Genomic DNA, 20050 nt, shown 5'->3' with positions numbered 1-20050 from the left:
AATCTATTTCCCCCGGGGGGAGGAAGAACTTTCCCATGAGCAGCACGATGACGCCACTGTTGTGGCCAGCATAGCCAATGGTGGTGACCTAGTCCAACCGACGACGACAATGATGACTCAATAGGCCTGTTATGCTGGCTCTATTGGGCCTGGCTCTTCTTCGTGCCAAGGTTATCGAATGCTAATTTTTGGCGAAACCAATTTGCAATTCAATTTGGGGTTTTTGCGAAGAAAATTGAAGTATTTTAAATGGGATGTGAATGTCGCCATTATCTACGATTTATTCTAGGTATCTCTTCTTTGTTTGAGTGTGAATCAATTCATTCAGGAAACATTTCTATTAAGTACATTGTTTAAAATTAATAGGCTAATATAATTACTGGTATGAAATAAATATTTCCAGATCCCACATTTTGTTTCTTAGAAAAATCTTTACAAAAAAGGAAAGTCTTGAAAAATACGTTTTTCTACATGTAATTCGGAACTTTCAATCGAAGATTATGTTTGAATTTTGAAAATGATACTTTGTAAAATTGCCTTAATTTCTTGAAAAACCTAATTCCAGATTTTGTAAATCGCGACATACCATCGAAAATAATCTTTTTTAAATTAATTGAATCTTAAATTTCTGTTGATTATTTTTCATACATAGTTTACAAAATTAAAAAAAAACTAGCCTTAATTCCACAAAAATAGTGAAAAAAACATAATGTAAAACAGCGAAATATGACAACAAAACCCCATGAAAAATACTATGTGATCTGTTAAACGGATAAAAAACTGGACCTTCGGACAACATTATTTTTAGGTTATGACAGATTTTGATGTCAGAAATAATAGACATATTTTTTCAGTTTTAAAACTTAATATTCAATGATTTTTTTTATAAAAAAAGTATTATAGTATTTTTTTCCCGTGTACGGTTTTTTTCTGGAAATTTCTGATTTTAAAATTATAACTTTGCCGACGACACCAAATTGATCAGATAATCCCTACTCAAGTTACAGATTTTTGATTAAAAATTGTACAGATCTTCCCTCGAAGTTGTATGGAGCCTTGTATATTTTTTTTAAGATTCGCAATATGGTTATCAAGCGATTCGAAATATTGCATTTATTTTAACTGTTTTAGAGTTTTTTGAATGAACAGCAAGTGAAAATTCGCTTCGATTGATACCCATATTGCAAATCATGAAAATTTGAGTACTTTAAAAAATACGGTATTTTGTGAAAATTTGAGTATTTCATTAAAAAAACTCTAAAAAACTTATATACATGCAAAATTTCGAATCGTTTGATACCCATACTGGGAATTTTATTTTTTTTAAAGTATTTTTGAGAAAATACGGTATTTTTTGAAAATTTTAGTATATAATTCAAAAAACTCTAAAACAGAGAAAATGCATGCAAAATTTCAAGTCGTTTGATACCCATGTTGTGAATTATAAAAATATGAGTATTTTCGAGAAAATACTGTATTTTGTGAAAATTTTAGTATTCATTCAAAAAACTCTAAAACAGTTAAAATGCATGTAAAATTTTGAATCGTACAATACCCATATTGCGAATTATAAAATTTTTAGTATTTTCAAGAAAATACGGCATTTTGTAAAAATTTGAGTATTTTATTCAAAAAAACTCTAAAACATTGAGAATGCATGCAAAATTTCGAATCGTTCGATACCCGTATGGCAAATTATAAAAATTTAAGTAGTTTCAAAAAAAAATACGGTATTATGTGATTTGTTTAAAGTAATTATACTTTGAAACTTACCATATTATCAAAAAATTATTTATTAAGAGGAAGCTTGAAAATTTAACAAAGTTTGATTGGCTTTAGTCAATTTTAGAAATATATTAAATATAAGTTTTCGTCCGTTATTGTCGATAAAATTATCGACGATTGAATTATCGGAATTACGGTAACGATAACAATAGATTATCGTTATCGTCTCGACGATAACGATAACCACTATCGTTATCGTTGAACGATAATATCATTGACGATAATTCAATCGATTAATAACCTTGAAAAAAAAACTAATAATACAAAATGGCTAACTTTTGAAATTTTTTTAAATGTCTAAAATAAGTATTTCTAGCCCTTTTGAAAGGTTACTCTTGATTCTAGAAATTCAAAATTATTTGTATAGAAAAGAGCAGAAAATAACTAGCGCAATGCATCTTCATTTTTAAGCACCCTAAGGAATATAATGAAATAACAAAAAAAGTATTTTAGATTTTTTTGCGTGCATCTATATTTCTGAAAATTCCTGATTTTAAAACTACAACTTTGCCGAAGACTCAAAGTTGTACGAAGCCTTGTATAAAAAACTATTGATGCAAAATGGCTTTTTTTTAAATGAAGAATGCATGCAAAGAGTTTAACTAAATAAAAAAATACAAAATATAAAATTTAAAAAAAATATGCAATGATCTAATCTGTAATCTGTTTTCTAAAGTTTTTCTTAACGGTCAAATGAAAAATAAATAAATTAGAATTTGTGCCTACAGTTTATTTAACAAAAAAAAAATCTTTCATAGGCATCAGAAACAAAAATAATAAAGGCCTGATAACTTTGTTCAGTCTCACTGCTCAATCGGTTCGGTTCAAGTTAGCTTCCTTCAAAACAACCCAGCCAGCGTGAAATCCGCCCACACACCCTTTCAAGACATCAAGTGAACCGTTAAAACGAGACACGCGACCAGGAATAGAGGCAACTGAAAAGTTGAAGTTGAGAAAGGCTCTCTGCGGTGACGACTTCTAAATCTTGGGATCATAAAGCAGCCAGAAAGCTGGAAAAGGGGAAAACGCCGAGTGAAAGAGGAAGAAAAGTGACGTTTTAGGTCCATAAATCTTTAGGCTGCAACTGGCTGGGTTTCGAGCTTTCCCCTTCAGTTTTAGAGACACATTTTCCTTCCTAATTTGACAGCAATAAGTCCGGGATGGGGAAGGGTAATGACTCTGGAAAGTGCCACTCTTGATTTTCTGTTTTGAAGTGATTCTAACAAAAGGGTTTCTCTTTTTTTCTTTTTTTCAGGTGAGTTGGAACTCGAAGTCCGGATTTAGAGCACGAACCTCGCAGTTTGGAGTAACTGAAGGTAGACAAGTTGGATATTTGTTAGCAGTTTAGAAACTAATTTGTTTCTAATTACAATAGTCCATTTATCATTACGCCTAAAAAGGTCACCAGAGAGTAATTGTCTATTAAGTACCACATGAGGGATGACTTCTCCCCTAATTCTAACTCCAACTTCATTCTGATAACTTCAACTACTTCATCCTTCATCATTAATCTGCCTTTTGAAAGTTACGAACCTTTTAACGCATAATTCTTGTCTTGTTGGGTTCGCCACGCCAAGTTAATTTCTCATTTATTATATAATCTCTCTCGCTCTCTCGGGCTGATGGGCACACAAATTGGCCTCCTCGGCGGTTGATGATGGGCTTGCGGCCGTGGTCATTATTACGGTGCCATGTCGTCGGCGTCCATCATCCTGCCCGGAGGTACCGTTTTAAGACCCTCCTGTGTCTTAAACACACGGTGTATCCTTTATTGCCGCAAAGTTGATTTTGCGCGGGCGCACTCGCGAGCGGTTTCAGATTGGAACCCACTTAGTGTGTGGAGCGAACAGGTTCATCAAGGGGGTTTAACCCTTGACGCATCAGGAACAAAAAAAAAATGCTAGCGAAAGTTTATTTAAATCTGTAACTAATAATGACACTACAAACATAAAGAAACAAGCCTTACCCGAAAAACTTCGTCTTTTCCTTTTTTCGTTTGTTGACGTTTTGAGCTTTCCTTGTTCAGCCTCCTATGATCAAAATTTGATTTTACGCAACTCTTTCCATACAATCTGCAGATTTTCCGGAATCGGTTCCAGAGTGGCCAAAGCTGCCATTTTTTGGCGTAAGAACCTTCCTTGGGCTTATACGAACCCAACGCAACAAAGAGCACCTCGATCCGACGCTCCGTATTGAACTGACTCGCGTTCGAACAGAACCATCGAAATTTTTTATATATATAGATAAAATAATTTGAAATCATCAATAAAATAAATTGAAATTTTAAATATTTAGTCGAAAAATTGAAAAAGACTAAAATACAACTAGTAAAATTTTCATTAGAACAGCTGAGGGTTATAAAATCAAGAAACAGGGATCATATTCGTTAGGATAAATTTATTAAACATAATACGGTCATCAATCTCGGCACAACTGGATTTGCATGTTTGCGAGCGATGGAGGTGGAGTGGATGATGTTGTTGGTTTTTCTTTTCTGTGTTCCAATTGATAGTGCTGTGGCACGCAAAAATGAAGGAACTAAGCAGCGCTTGGAGCTGTGACCATTAGTTGAGGAGAGGATGATGGCGCCATAAAACGGTCAACGCCTACGCACACGTGTGTATAGTAGATTAATCCTTCGTTAATGAATGAACACAGCAGGATAATTAATTAGGAAGACCTACATTTTCCGCGACTAGTATGACCTTCATTTGGGTAGTTTTTGATATAATTATTTTTTTTTTATACTGAGATTATTTTAACTTTATTTAAGGTTAAAATTTGTATCTTAAAATGGACTCTGTCCCTGTTTTGTGAATGTAGCATTTTCAAACCAGAAGATTTTTTTTAATAAAAGTTGAATTTTGCTTTGTTCTGAACAAAGAGAAGTTTTTGTAGAAGATATTGTTTAAATCAATATTAATTCTTTCGAATAAATTTTACATTTAAATACATAATATAATTTTAAATAGAACCAATGTTAGTAAACAATTATGTATTTTACCTGATTTTGTGTTCACAACCCATCACAACATCATTTACACACGGAGAGACCGGCCAGGGCAAATCTAAGAAATTCTTGGTTAATTTAACTAAAAGTATGGGCTAATTTTTTACACAGCTTTTTTTCAACAATCGATTGTTGATTTTGTTAACCCGAAATTGCTGACCACCAGTAGGTAAAAGTAACAAAAAAATAGTTAGAATTGCCATTTTTGTTGGTTAAATGACCGAAAAAAAATTCTAGCAGTCGACTGCTAGAATATTTTTTTCAGAAAATTAACTATTTTTTTTTGTTTTCAGCTGAATAATTGTTAAATATTCTGTAAAAAATAGGCTGGACAATATTTTTCAACTATTTTTTAACTTTTTTTTTCGTTGTATCAACTGAAATATGTTTGCATGCAGCAAATTATTAGTGGTTTATAACAAAACATTTCTTAATTAAACATAATTTATGTTAGTGTCTATATATATTTTCTTTAATTATTTAACGATACAGGCTGGGCCGAATTTCTAGCTATATTTTTAACTAATGTCTTACTTGAATACAGAAAAATATTCGTACATGTAGTCAGTAATTAGCTGTAGTTAGCAATATTTTTATTTAATTTGCAGTAAATTTTGTAATAATGCCTCACAAATTAACTTGTTGTACTTGTACTTATTTGTATTTTTTTAATTGTTATTATAAAACATGTTATGTTTGATTAATGTTTAAAAAAAATTATAATAAAAAAATCATTTTACAAATTTTGTTAAACATGTTCAAAAAATATGTTTAATTTCTCGTAAATTCCTTAAAAGTAGAAACCGAGCAAAAATTTCACCAAGTTTTAAGCTTATATTTTTATTATGTTGTATACAATTAAGTGTTGTATTCACTTACCATCACTGAGAAATCATCCGATAAGTCGTCATCATCTACAACGGTCTCATGTTTAGTTATTTTTCTTGAGGTTGGACACAGAATTTACACCAAGGCGAACCTTTTGCTGCAAATAGACATATGACATTTATTATTAATCTAACAAAAAAATTAATTCCGGCTCTAAACTGATAAAAGGAACGTAAATAAATGTAATTATAAACAAGAAATATCAATAATGCTACTTACCCAGTTTGCACTAATTTAACAACTACTTTTGGCAACATACTTTCATTACATTTGATTCAATTTATTCAACGTACTCCGATTCCTGAAAACAATATTTTGAGTTTTACTTACCAGTTTATTGAGCAGTCTTTTTCAACAGCATTTTTAAAATATTAATATCTTCTTTTTTATATCTTTTATACATTTTATTTTTTTAGATATTTCCCACCATCGAATTTTTATTTTGATATAATGTGTACGCATTTCCATGTATTTTATGGTTGATGATTCTGAAATATCCATCGTAAGCACGAAGGTTCCTGGTGATTCAGTTTTCTAATTAAAATCACAATAGATAAATTGTTGTGTAAAATTAAACCCATACTTACTTAGATTAACCAACATTTTGTTAAATTTGCCCGTGCAAGTATTGTCGTGCAAGAGTTGGCCCGCCTCTTCCTTCCACTGCCCCTCTCTTTCCTCCAAACATTATCATAAAGTCCCCTCGCATCAGAGGTCCCCATTGCGAATGTTCTCGTTTTGCTCTTCATAGTTTATCACCTGCAAAGAAATCATCAACAAACTTACTCACCAATTCCACCTTCACAGTTGCAGCAGTGTGCACTTCGATTTGCCACTTCAACTTAGCCAAATAGTGTAATTTTCACCTTTCACATCCTCTTACTTCACAATTAACAACACAAACTCAACAAATCGACCGCTCTCGTTCGAATCCTGACTTCAAATGACAGATGTAAACAAACCCAAGTTTATCTTCTAAATATTCAACCAAATGTAAATTATATTCAACCAACAAAATTTTTGATTTTCCTAAAACAAAAGCTAACAGTCGAGCACGTTCATTCGAGTTCGGGAAATCTGTTAGCTTTTTGCCTCTAGCATTTTCAACAAACAGGTTATTAAATAAATACTGAATTTTAGTTATTTTAACGGAATATTGGCAGTAACAAGTACGTTTTTGTTAAAATTTACGAAAGTAAAATCAACAATTTTAATTGTTAAAATTACTGGGCACAGTCTCTCCGTGCACAAATCATGATGTAAATTTGCATGGTTTAAGAATAAATTTCATACAATTTTGAACTGATTTAGAAAAAAATGCCAAATATCTCAAATACGTACGACCATTTGATACGATCTCAAGAACTAATGTAAACATTTTGATGTATATTTACATTTTTTAATGTGAATTTACATACATTGTTAACCTGAGAAATTATTAAGCAGAATTAAAGAAAACGTCACAATTAACTTGGTAAAAAATGTTTTCAACGGCGTTGAGGCTGTCGACTTACGCCATTGCATGATTTTTCATTCGAAGTTATTAATTTATTTCTCTGACAAAATTCATTTAGGGACGATTTTCCTTGTCCTCGTAGAGTTATTAAAATCATCATTCAAGATCTTCTGAATGAAGACAGTGGTGAAATCAAGTAGAAGTTGGGTAAAAACAACTTTAAGCATACATCAAAATCTTTTTTAAATATTTTTTAATTTTTTTTCAATTTTCTTAATTTGGCTTGGCTCTAAGAAGAATTAAGTCCCTGATCACGAATTCGAGGTCAATTTTTCGTCATCTTATGACGGTGTGGCGGTATTATAGATCTATACATTTTTACTAAGACACGTTTTTCGATGATTTGTAGCTCGAAACCGAGAAGAGATAGAAATTTGGTGTCAATGGGATACTCAAAATTCCCAAAAAACGTATTTTTCTCATTAAAAAGTTAAAAAATAGTTTTAAAATCGCTGTCATTTTCCGTTCCTCAACTGTTAAAAATCGAGAATCATTTCATTATACCAGAAATTTAATGTACTTTTAGAATCTGCAACAACTCAGAGAGGCAACGTTACCACTTAGAACAAAACTTTTAATTTAAAAACAAAGTTTTTTGTAACTTTTCAGGGTTACGTTTTAGGCGTAGAGCAGACAAACAAAATATGTATAAACATAAGCATGTATTCTTCACGAGTTATCAGAAATTTACGAAAAGTTTTTCGAAAAAGTAATAATTTGACCATTCATACTTGATCGTGTGCTTCTGAAAGGATTTTTTTCGGAAAGTTCAGAAAATTTTGCATATATGCTGACGGTAGTACGAATTGTAAAGAATTATGTAAAGACAATATAAACATTACACAGTAAAAAAAATCATGGTAATATTATATCTAAAAAGGGATACATCTTTTATGTCAAAAAAATGTGTAATTTTACCACTGCTTATCAGCTTAACAGGCAGGTGTTTAAGCGAAAAAAAAAAATACGAAGTTATTTTTCTTTTATTTTAACTTTCTTTTGGAATTTCAGATACTGTCAAAACAATAATTCATAAAAATGGAACTCGTGATTCAAACAGAGGTTTTCATTTGAAATTTAAGTATTTTTTTTTATCAAGAACCGACCTTTAAAATACTTAATTCATTTAGTTGGTTTGATAGGTTAGTGCAAAAAGTGAAAATGTACCTAAAATCTTCAAACAAGTGTTTGATCAAGTGAAGAAAAAAAAAGCATGTCCAATTCCACTTGCCTACCCCACTCGACTTTGGATATCGCGCATCCTCAACCAGACTCGAAATAGAAAAAAGTGAAAATTAATACTTGCCCCGAACGGGCCTCCACAAGCGCACTAATCGCTACAAACCGCTCGACACGCACTTGAAGATATTAAAGCGAGATGCGAAGATGTGAAAAAATCAAAGCCTCTCAACTTCGGCAACTTGGCCCATAAAATACATGAAAATAACATCATTTTGCTGAGTTTATTTTTACTGCCTCTCGCGCACACACGCGGTAAATTCACGCAAAAAAAATCTCTTTTTTTTCTTCTGCTATCTCCTGAAAATTTTAGCACATTTCCCCGCGATATCGAACTCGCCGCAGGCGAACAAAAATAAGCAATTTGGTCCCGCAAAATTTATTGGCAATTAGCACCCAGCAGCGGCCAACGGAATCGCGCGCAAAAGTGCGTGCCTGTTCAACTGATTAATTAGTGGAGGTTTTAGCTGCTTTTTGCGTGAGTGGACTCTGCACACGGAACACAACACAGGTGGTCACCTGAAGATATCCCTGGCGCTGGTTGGCTAAAGGGGCCCTCACTAATTAAGACGCAGTTTTGTTTCGAAACACCTTTACTGCCCTCTCCCCGAAGGAGTGGTTTGTCTGTTTTAGGAGTCATTTATGAGAGGGAACTGTAAACTGATGAGAAATGGACTTAGAAAAAAGCCAAAGGCACAATAAATACAAAAAAAAACAAAAAAAGGAAAAACTAACATAAAGTTAATAAGAAATAACAAAATTTAACTATAAAAGACAAACTATTTTTAACAAAAAGGGTCAAAGTCCCCCACTTGACGGTTGATCGTTAGGGGTGTGCCATACCATCATTAGTTAGGGGGGCTACATTGCAGGTCGAGAGAGGCCTCTCTAATAACTATGATTTTACTCGCGGTAAGGGCAATGCCAATTGGCACTTCACGCCGCGGTGAGATCTGCGAATGGGCCAATTAATATGGCAATAAAAGTATACACTACCTACTATCGAAAAACTTCCGGGAGTTTTGCTTGATTGGCGAATGTGGCTGGTTTGAAGTTGTGTATAATTTTATTAAATTATTTTTAATATTTTTTTTTTTTAATCAAATTCCACTATTATTTAAAATTTTACCATCAAACAAGACCACAAAAAACGACCCATCAAACTCTCACCTGTGCGTGTCTGTTTTTTTGCGGTGCTAAAAGTGCCGTCAGCGGCGGGGTGGCTGACGTGACATCACCGTATGATTTATGTGAACGAACCGGTTGGCAAACCGCACACACTACCAGCTTGAATCTGAAATTCGCCGCTTTGAAGCGTGTCATTTACACGCCCCGATGAACTTGACACTTTGGGGCCAGGTAAAATTGATGAATTTAACAGTGCGGTGAAAATTTGATGAAAGTTTGACAAAGTACTTGAATCAACTTATTAAAATATGGAGACAACTAGTTTTCAATATTAATTCTTCTGGTAAGAACAACCAGAAACATCTTATTCTAATCTTATTGATCTTATCAATAGTGTCTACGTTTGGTACGGTATGTCCACGCATCCTTCCTTCCTCTGTTTATTCTGTAAAATGTGATCCCTCTGGTTAATGCGACGCAGAAGGAATGGCCGCTTTATTTTTTGCAATGCTTTCAATGGGTTACTTGGATGAAATGTAATCATTAATTTGGACAACAAAGGGCGTAATATTGGAAAAATAAAGGCATAAACAACGGACACACGAAAATCCAAATCATTTCCAGTTCGATAATATTTACTGAAAACTGTACTACTAAAATTTTAAGTAAAATTTTCGCTGAGCTTCAGTTAAAATTACTGGTGGTTACACTGGGTTGGTGGGTGAGATTGGTTAAAAAAAAAATTCTGGCACATATAATATTATAAATATAATATTATAAATATTAAAAAAAAAAGCCAAACCCCTATTATGACATGCATTCATTGCAAATCTTAAAAAAATGTTTTGAGTTGATTTGGTCGATTCAGCACCTATTTGTACTACACATTGAAAAAATTACGGAAATGTTTCATCTGGGATTTTGGGCCCAAAAATATGTAATTTTTGAAATTTTTATCAGCTTCTGTTGAATTTCCCCATTTTTACTCTTTTTAGGTAAAAATACTCAAAGAGGTAATATTTAAACAACCGAAATTTTACCTTTTTTTTACTGTGTATAACAAATTGAGTTTTTACAACTTTTGAGTTAATATTGTCTTAAATTAAATTAAAACAGAAATTAAAGAAACAAAAAATAATATTTGCGGTTTTTGTAAAACAAGATGTGTTAAAAAAATGTTATGAAGAAATAAATTTTGCTGACAATGTCGTCCTTCCACTTTTTGATTTTTTTTATTATCGGTAAAAATATTTTAAATTTGAAATTTGCAAAATCGAAAGGTATAATATTACCTCTTTTATGATAAAATATTACTTAAATTGTAGAGGAAAGTCGAAATTACTCATTATATAAATTAAAAATAGACATCTTTTTTCCATTAAAGTTCTGAAAAGATGTACTTATTCCCAGATGTAGTTTTACCTCAGAAAATGAGAATTTTGTCTATTTTTATCTCATGTAATGTGTAATTACGTGAAATCAATAAATGTTAAAATTTCATGGAAATCAAAGTCTTAACAACTTAAAACAAGTTTAAATGCATTTCCTACATTGAAAATTATATTTATCATGTTTGGGCTAGATTCAAAATATTTAGAATTTTTGTTAAATTCTGATTTACACTATACCGCAAAAACACAACTAACTTATTTTTTTCCCTGTAATATTTTTTTTAGATATTATTGATTATTTTGAGGTAACAGCAAACGTGTTACATTAATGTTACATCAATTTGTTTTGTTGTCGTTTAAAATTTGTTGCTTAAAATTATTTATTTTCATATTTGTTCAGTTATTAGATGGGTTTTTCTCACATAGTTTCTCCTTAAATAACTTTGTTTGTCTCTGTAAAAATAATACTTTCAAAATTTCAACTCGAATTGAATCCAAACTATGATAATGATCGCCAATTTGAAAGTTGCATTGTTCACCATTCGAAAACAATCCTTAATTTAGTTGGAAACAAATCAATTAGTCGGTAATCACCTTTGGTTACAAATACGAAGTAGAAAAACAGCACCCCGGTGTCAATTTCAACAGAACCGACTACCAAATTGCGAATAAATCACGTACACCTATAATTAAGGTGTAGCACCAGAAGGCAGCGCCCTCCTTCAATATCGCGCAATAGTTTGCCATAATAATCACGTTTTCAAACAGCCAATCCACGCCGCGTCGTTGCTTCTGTACCTTTTACGCGATTCCACATTCTGGACGGATATTAACTCCGGCTGGGAGTTGTTACGCTTTGTCGGATGAGCGCCCCAACCCTAATCACAGGCCCGCACGAAGTTTCCGCAAATTTTGGCAACGCGAATTGACACACACACGCGCCAAGTAATTTAACAATTAATCGAATTATCCACTCAAAACAATCGCCGAAGAGCCAATTTAACGCTACTCCCCCGAAATTCGTGTAGTTTGTGTCTGGAGGTAATTAGACGGGGCGCCATGCTTGGTGGGCCCGAAAAATTACTCGAGCCACCAATTCCAACATCCAATTTCAGTCAGATCAGCTGCTGCCCTCACGATCGTTACATTTCCTGCGGCGGCCAACCACCAGTTGAGCGACTCGCTGTGTTGATATTCTTATGAAACCGAGGAAATTGCAATAAATTAAGATAATCAACCTGAATTAAAATTAATTAATTCCGTCGTAATCAGCTGGACGGATGGACGGACTGTGGAGTTCGTGGAGGGGGGAGACCCTTTTGCTGCTGCATGATGACCATTGATGGATATTTTCCTCTCGTGACCACTTACTGGAGATAGAGAGGAGCTATCAAGTTGTGCGACATTGTACGCTATCGTCACAGATGATTTTGAACCACAGTTTAAACGGAATTTTGGAAGAAACCTTTGTTTAGCGAATGTAAACAAGGGCGTCTGCATAAAGTTGTAACTGCGTTAAATGACATTTGCGTCAAGCTAGCACTGTCTGTTGCTTTCTAAATATATCGAATGGAAACAAGGGCGTCTAGGTACAGTTGTAAAATACCCCTATCAGTTGTACGAATGCCAATCGCGCCAAGCTAGCACAACTCCACCGTGGTGCCTGCACCCGTTGATGATGATGGCTTCGACTTTATGAGCCAAGCAAGTAGCGTGCAGATCTTCAGCGCAGCAGTGCCTTGGCCAAGTTCGGTGACCTGTACGCACCGAGGCAGGTATACGCAGTCCGGATGTGTTGTTATCGTCGCTGTTGCGTGCGCAGCAATCCTAAGGAAGCTGGCTCTCCTTGACGCGAGCAAAAGATCACTGCCCTTGTGCAACCGACCGCAGGTCGTCGGATGCGTTGTCGAGATCTTTGCAGAACCGTAAAAACATCGAGATGTAGAGGTGCAATGATTGATTAGAAGGTCGTCGAGTTAATTACCATCCAAAAATGTATAAACAGTGGTTGATTGGCAGGCGGCTTGGCACCGGTAAACCGCCGACACAGGTAACAGATCTCTTGAACCGGTTTTGAGTCAACAAAGTGCGGAACCGAAAAGGTGGTCGGAGAGCTTCTTAACGGCATAATGCTTCCTAAAAATAGCGTTTTTTTGTGGTGTCGAGGTGGAACGAATTTGACGTGGATCACTCAAGTGGCGTCAGTTGAGGTGTGACACTGGTAATGGCAGCCACTTTGAGATTCTTCTTTCGTAAACTAAATGTTTCTCAAAATTCATCATCTCAACCATTAAAAATACAAATTGGATCATGTCAAACGGTTCGACCCCCCAACGACATCCATAAATCCAAGCGATCCGATCATCTCTCCACGAAGATCTCCCCCAAATCGCATCAATTAGCCCTGGCGCGTCCAGATTTCACCACCAATTCCCACGAAACGTTGGCCAATTCCGAGCACCACCCAGAATCTACGTCCTAATTCGTTGCATCCGCTGCAGCAGCAGTCCAAAAGGTGACTAATTAAGATCTAACTCAATTCCGCCGGCGACCGCGGCGTACATTTCGGGAGACTCTTCGCTGCTGTGACCTAATGATGGATTTTACGGCCGTCGACAAGAGTTACGACCCGAGCCGTGCAGTCTGTTATCTGTCAAGAACGCTCCGAACGAGTCACGTCACGTCAGATTTCGCAGAATGCGCCCAAGCCAAAGGGTCGTAAAGTTTATTCTTGCCCTGCGTTCGGTGCAGTAGCAGCAGTTATTAGTTTGGCCTACATAATTTCTTCGACTTTGAGTTTTATTATTGTGAACGGCATATGTTGTGCCACTACTCCACCGTGGAGTTGCAGTTGTTGAGTACATCCGGCTCGGCGGCGTAACTCGAATGCTCCACGGTGCTGGTTATTCAACCGATACTCAGAAGCGCGTTTTAAGTACGCGACCCAATTAGGAGATTAGCGCAGGCAACAAGTTCGCTGAAAGAGTTCAACCCGATCTTATATAAATCGAATCGCGTTGACAGAATGTAAGATCGCTGTAAGATCTCGCGCGCGCGCTCAAACCCATCGGCATAGAAAAAAAAATAAACATCGAAATGTAAACCTACTTTGCGCCAAGATATCACACCGACTGGAAACTGGACCAACCGCCAACGCCGACAACCGCACCTATGACATAACGCGCAGTATCTCCGCCGACTTGACATGATACTGGCAAGCTCGGAGAGATGAGAGGCTCGTTACGATCTGTTGATAGTGCGGCGGCGGCGACCTGATAATGAAATGTGTATCCATCAAAAAAAGTAACAAACTCCAAGGAATCAAGACCAGTGCAAGGTTGTTTTTTTAGAGGTTTCCTTTTGACCGCGTTTGAAACCAAAGTTATCGGTATCTGTGTTTGAAACTGCGCCGCGCGTGGCTGGATCAACGCCGAAGCGAGCTTGATGGACGCGCGGACACGCATAATACGCGATAGCCGAACAATAACGCGCATTAATTCATTAGAGACTTGATCAAAGCTGAATTATGGTGCTGGTCAGTCAGTAAGTCGGTGGGGGTTTTCCACGGTGTGTGAGCCTCTGTGTACTGGGGAGCAGATCGCTGATAAGGGCTGCGTTTCAGGCAGTGTGGGTTTCTCATAAACGTCCAGATGAATATTTGTTAAAACTAATATTGGTTTGATAAAATTATCCTTCAATTATGATTAATTTTTGCTTTATCTGAGACAATTCTTTAAAAACCTTGGAAAATCTATCTCTTGACTTTAAAAAATGTCAAAAAAATTCAATGATTTGAAAATAATCGAAATAGGCAAATAACAATAACAACAATGTTACCAAATTAAAAATCAAAAATCTGATCTCTTCGAAATAGTAGTTTATGCAACAAGTTGCAAACTGAATTATTCATTATTAATGCGATGGGTGCTGAAAATATCAAGTTTTACAACGAATTCTGTACAACATTATTTGCGATTCTGAAAAACACCCTTTGAATAGAATAACCATTTAAGAAACAACCATTTAATTCTAAAAAAGTGCTGGAAAGTTCAAGTAGAACTTTTCAGCATTTATTATAATGAAGATTATTTTACTATTCGATTCTGTTAATTTTTTGTACAGAAAAGTAGGTTTTTTAGTCGTTCGAGAATGACATAAAAATTATGTAGTTTTGACGGAATTGCAAAAAAAAAATTAACATTTTGGAATCAATACAAATATTTCAAAAGAACGTAATATTGAATCTTGTGAATTGTAAGGGTTGATTCTAATGAATTTCAAAACATTTTTTTCGGAAAAATAAAAAAAAAACTTTTTCTTTCATTGGACCGTAAGTTGCTAAAGGGCTGTTTGGGTGAGATTTAAAAAAAACATAAATTCGAATGTTTCTTTATTTATCCGCTGTATCTCAGCAACCAATGGTCAAATCAAAATATCAGCTCTCAGCAACTACAATTAATCCCGCCTGAATATTCATGCCTCAAATACAACTGCTGTTCTCTCCTTATTGAAACTCTCAGCGCCGAAAATAGCCGAACACGTTTTCGTGTTTACACACTCGCGATTGACATTTTCCTTTTCTCTCTCATTCCCGCTTCCACGATCATCCTACCGCAACAGCATTTAACCACAAAAGCCGCAACAAAACCAATTTCGCAAACGCAGTTTAACTCATCTCTCGTTGCAGTTTTCGGAGAGATTGAGAGTATCAGCGGTGAGAGCGCATAGTCGAGAAAAACGGGAGGAGTGATAGAGAGAGAATGTCATCGCTGGGAATCACGAGACACCAGAAGAGATCTCACAAGCTATAGTGACGGCCGCTATACTCTCGGATGTTTTTGGAGATAATCAATTGATAGTTTTTTTATCACTCATTTGCAACACTGCTCGGAGGCAATTTTTGCCGTTTGTTTTTCTCCTTGGCTCAAAAATTGCAGGTGTTGTTCCTTAAAACATACCTATATGGAAAAATATTTTGGGAAATAAATTTTTGAAAAAAAAAGTATATTTGAAAATTGACAAAAAAAAGTTTTTTTGTGTACTTTTCGTCCATATTCTCATGAATACAAACAACTTTGCCGAAGACACCAAAACGATCAGGAAAATTCTCCAAAAGATAAGATTTTCGAATATTTACGTACCATTTTTGTATGGACAAATACCAAAATTGTATGAAGCCTTGTATATAGCCTTGAACCAATGACATAAAAAAGGTTTTGAAAAAAAAAACAAGTTACACCTATACAACCCAACCCTGCCTATAGACAGTAAAATTTTATACTTTACCTTTTGAACACAATAAAAAATAAATTCAACAAATACCTTCAGCAGGATTTATTGAAAATTTTGTTCTTTAAAATATTGGTGCTAATAATGATAATAAAAAAATATTCTTTTTTTCAATCATGCGATATAAGACTCTTTAAAATTATTGCTTTTTGATTGAATTTCATGAACTCACTGCTACTTGTTATTATGGCATAACTAATATTTTTCTTGGGACAATTAGCGGGTAGAACTGGTCGACCGATTCAGCCGTATCGGTTGAATGTTTTGCTTGCATCGTGTACTAACACCCAGCAACACCGGGTGTCTGACTTTCGAGTGATTTATATACATATTATATTGGATGTTATCTTGAACGGATATCTGGTTAGATTGCACTCGGATGTGTAAAAGGCTTACTACAATGGAGCATGATCTGCACTTTTTCAACTGTAATGCTGTATGAAACGTAAACAAAAGTTGTAATAAATGTTGAGTTTTTTTACGATAGAATTAAGATTTCGTAATACAGACAAAATAAAGTATTGAATTTGAGGAAATATAAATTTATTGATCTACTTCATAAGCTCTCATTAGTATGCTTTTCTCTTCTGATTGAAAGAAATTGTTATTTTATGCACAAGAATTCAAATTTATTATCACGCTTCAGTTACTGTGTTAAGCTGTGTGCCCATGCCCACTTAAAACGCTCGTATCAATTCCAATAAACCACTCAGCGTTACCGATATGCTAACACCACAAACTGCAATCAACATAACGAAAGTGAGCAAAATTCCCACGCATTGTTTATGCAACACGTTTTTGTTTTCACTTTCCACCTGAGGAATCGAACGCAATACGCATTGCAATTACAGCACTTTTGCTTCATGGCGCGCTCCAAAACCTGTTGGAAACTTTCCTTCCATGGATCCAAAACCAAACCAAACCAAACAACAACAACTTGACCACATCTGATTAGCTAAGGCCGATTATTTCCATTTGTTCAATTAAAACGTTTTTTCCCCCGCTCTTCTTCTCACTCCCGCGAGTCGAATTTAAAAACCATTTGGAATCCACTCGTGTTGATTTTTCTACTGCTGCTATTTTTCTAATTAACAATCGATCGTTGGCCAGTCAAAAGAAAATTTTCTCTTTCAACGCTAATTATACCTACTCCACGATCTGCTGAGCTATCAACAACCAAACAACAACAAAACCCCTATCAGCTACTCTGCTCGCTGATGTTGGCTGGCGAATGTCAGTGAACCGTCAGTCCAGCTGTCAATCTTGCTCCAGAGATTCAGCTCTCCGGTGCGAAATCTTGGAACAGTGAGCGATGAGATTGGAAAAAAGGGGGAATTTCTAATCGTGAGCTTTGAGGCGAATCCGTCGGTGAGGATTGATGATCAAGCAGGGCTGAGCTGTACGATTTTGAACTAGTTAGTCGCTGTTGGCGGGTTTAGGGCGCCAATGTTTTTGGCGAGGGCGCTTCTCCTCGTAGGGCGCCTATATTTGTACAAGGGGCGCCAAGTGATGAGCGGGGGGGGGGGGGGGGGGGGGGAATATGCTGTTCGTTTTTTGATTACAAAAAAAAAAATAACAGCTACGTTAGCAAATGAAAAAGTGAGTTTCAGAAAGCCACATAACTTTTATCCATTTGCCCATCGGCAAACTGCAACAGTTATTTAGCAACAGTACGAGTATGAATCCCCTATTCGGAAAGGTAATCAATTTTCATACAAACATATTTCATTTAAAATCACTTCTCATTACTTCTTACGAACAAATCTAATCTAATCTATCTAATCTAATCTAATTACTTCTAACGAACAAAAACAATTTAAATGATAGCGAAAAAGCGAAGGATTGATCTTAGATAGTTTACCAACATTTTCCAAAAATATGATGGAATTTGATGAATCGTTTAAAAATTGAAACTAAAATAATGCTCTAATACGAAGCAATGATCAAAACAAGTAACTCAGCAGTGTTACTCTTTCAAAGGAATCGACCCATTTCAAAGAACCTATTAGAAGGTTGATTTTTTGAAAAATCATTTTTGGTGAAAACCGTACCCCACATATATAAAGCTGCCAAAATCGCGGGTTTTGTTCTTGGAATGTGACATTTTCAGCAAACGTTTTTTAGATGTATCCTACTCTACCCTTTAAACATCATTAAGTTTCATTGAAAAGACTGAGGAATTGCAAATTCCATTAAAAAAATCATTTTGACCCGATTGCACCCCTACTGAGGTAACTTTATTAATGATTTGGCAAAAATAGCCACTCCAGCCGCAATAAATTAAATCATCGCAGCGAACAAAAATGTATATTTCAAACACAGATCAGACCCTGATATACCATAACACCGGTCATTGTATGCTAGCGATGCATAAAACGAACAGTGTGAACAGAGCGAACAGCAACGTAGCAGCATCTAGAAAAAGGAAAGAATCATCAAAACGGAACACGTTGAAGCGCACTGCTAGTTGATTCAAAACAAACGCGGCAGCGTTTCGCGGCGCAACTTGGCAACTTAGCAAATTTGCAAAATGCAAAGTTTCTCTTGGGCCCTGCTGAGGGCGCCAAATGGTTTAATGAGGGCGACATTTTTGTTAAAGAACTTGTTAGTCGACGACTAACCTCGACTAACCTACAGCTCAGCCCTGTGATCAAGTGTGAAACTCGAAAACAGCAATTATTTCAAGCTTTGGTCAGTTTTGTCAAAATATTTATTTGGGTATTGAGTAAAACAGTTGAATCAATCAAAATAGCTTAAAAGATACAATGAACTAAAAAATTAAAGCATAAGTTCACACATATTTCAAATACAAAAAAATATGATAAAAAAAGATATTTTTGTCAAAATAAGAAAATTTTACAAACTAATACAAAACAATATTTTTAATGAAAAAAAAGTATGAATGCTAAGAAAAATAACTTAAACTAACAGGAGCTACTGTCGACTCTCTATGTGTCGATATTGAAAGTACCATCGAGGAAAGGAGACATTAGGTTATAAAACTGAATAATTGAAAATTGAAGTACGCTTATTGAAGAGATTGAATAATCCGTCGAAGAAGGATGGATTATTGAAATCGCAACCGGGGACTTGATAAAATCAGTTAAAGGTTATAAGAATAATAAACTTTAGAAAGTGAGTAAGAGAAGATAAGTTAAGAACAATAAGCTAAAAGGTTGAACAAAATCTGGAAAAAAATAAATACAAATTTTGTCCGGCCTTTTTTAGTCTTTTTCTAAAATCTTAATTTTTTTCACTTTATTTTTTTAATTTCCTGCTTTTTTTGGTTTATTTACTTTTTCTACTTTCTGTCTTGTTATTTTTACTTCTTTTACGATTTTTTTTTAACCTTTTGCTTTATTTTTAAAAAAATCTTGGTTTTTCTGTTTTATCATTCTGTTATTTTTTTGTTTGCTGAATTTTTCAACTATTTTTGTTAAGCATTCTTCTTTTTTTATTTCAACATTCATTTATTTTTTTTATTGAAAAGAACTTTATTTAATTAGTTTTTTGTGTGGCTTTTACATTATTGCTACACTTTTTAATTTCTTTTCTTCTATTATCTTTGTTTATTTTTGCCTTTTTGACTTTTCTTTTCTCTTGTTTTTTATTCCTCCTTTCAAAATAGCAATGTTTGCTTTTGTTTTACTTATTGTTTCCCTTGTTTAGTTTCTTTTAAAGTTTTGTTATCGTTTTTAACCTTCTGTTAGGCACTGTTCATTACTTTTCCTTTTTTTTTGCTTTTTTAAATTCCTTTTTTGGCATTCAAACTCATTAAAATAAATATTAACCGTTGAAGAGTAT

The 20050-nt window shown here is 34.7% G+C and overlaps 1 protein-coding gene across 4 annotated transcripts in view; it reads left to right on the top strand.

Annotated features, from left to right (window-relative positions):
* LOC120432444 (GTPase-activating protein CdGAPr) overlaps positions 1 to 20050 on the top strand; it is a 134524-nt gene that overhangs the window by 51742 nt on the left and 62732 nt on the right. The window contains exon 2 of one of the 4 annotated variants that reach the window (XM_039597660.2): positions 3041 to 3101. The exons of the other annotated variants lie outside the window; for them this stretch is intronic. The gene's annotated coding sequence lies outside the window, so the exon portion shown is untranslated. The remainder of the gene's footprint in view (positions 1 to 3040; positions 3102 to 20050) is intronic. 4 annotated transcript variants of the gene reach the window in all.

Source organism: Culex pipiens, chromosome 2 (genome assembly GCF_016801865.2).
Source record: "Culex pipiens pallens isolate TS chromosome 2, TS_CPP_V2, whole genome shotgun sequence".
In the NCBI taxonomy this organism is placed as follows: Eukaryota; Metazoa; Arthropoda; class Insecta; order Diptera; family Culicidae; genus Culex; species Culex pipiens.
This window is presented reverse-complemented; position numbering and strand designations above follow the sequence as displayed.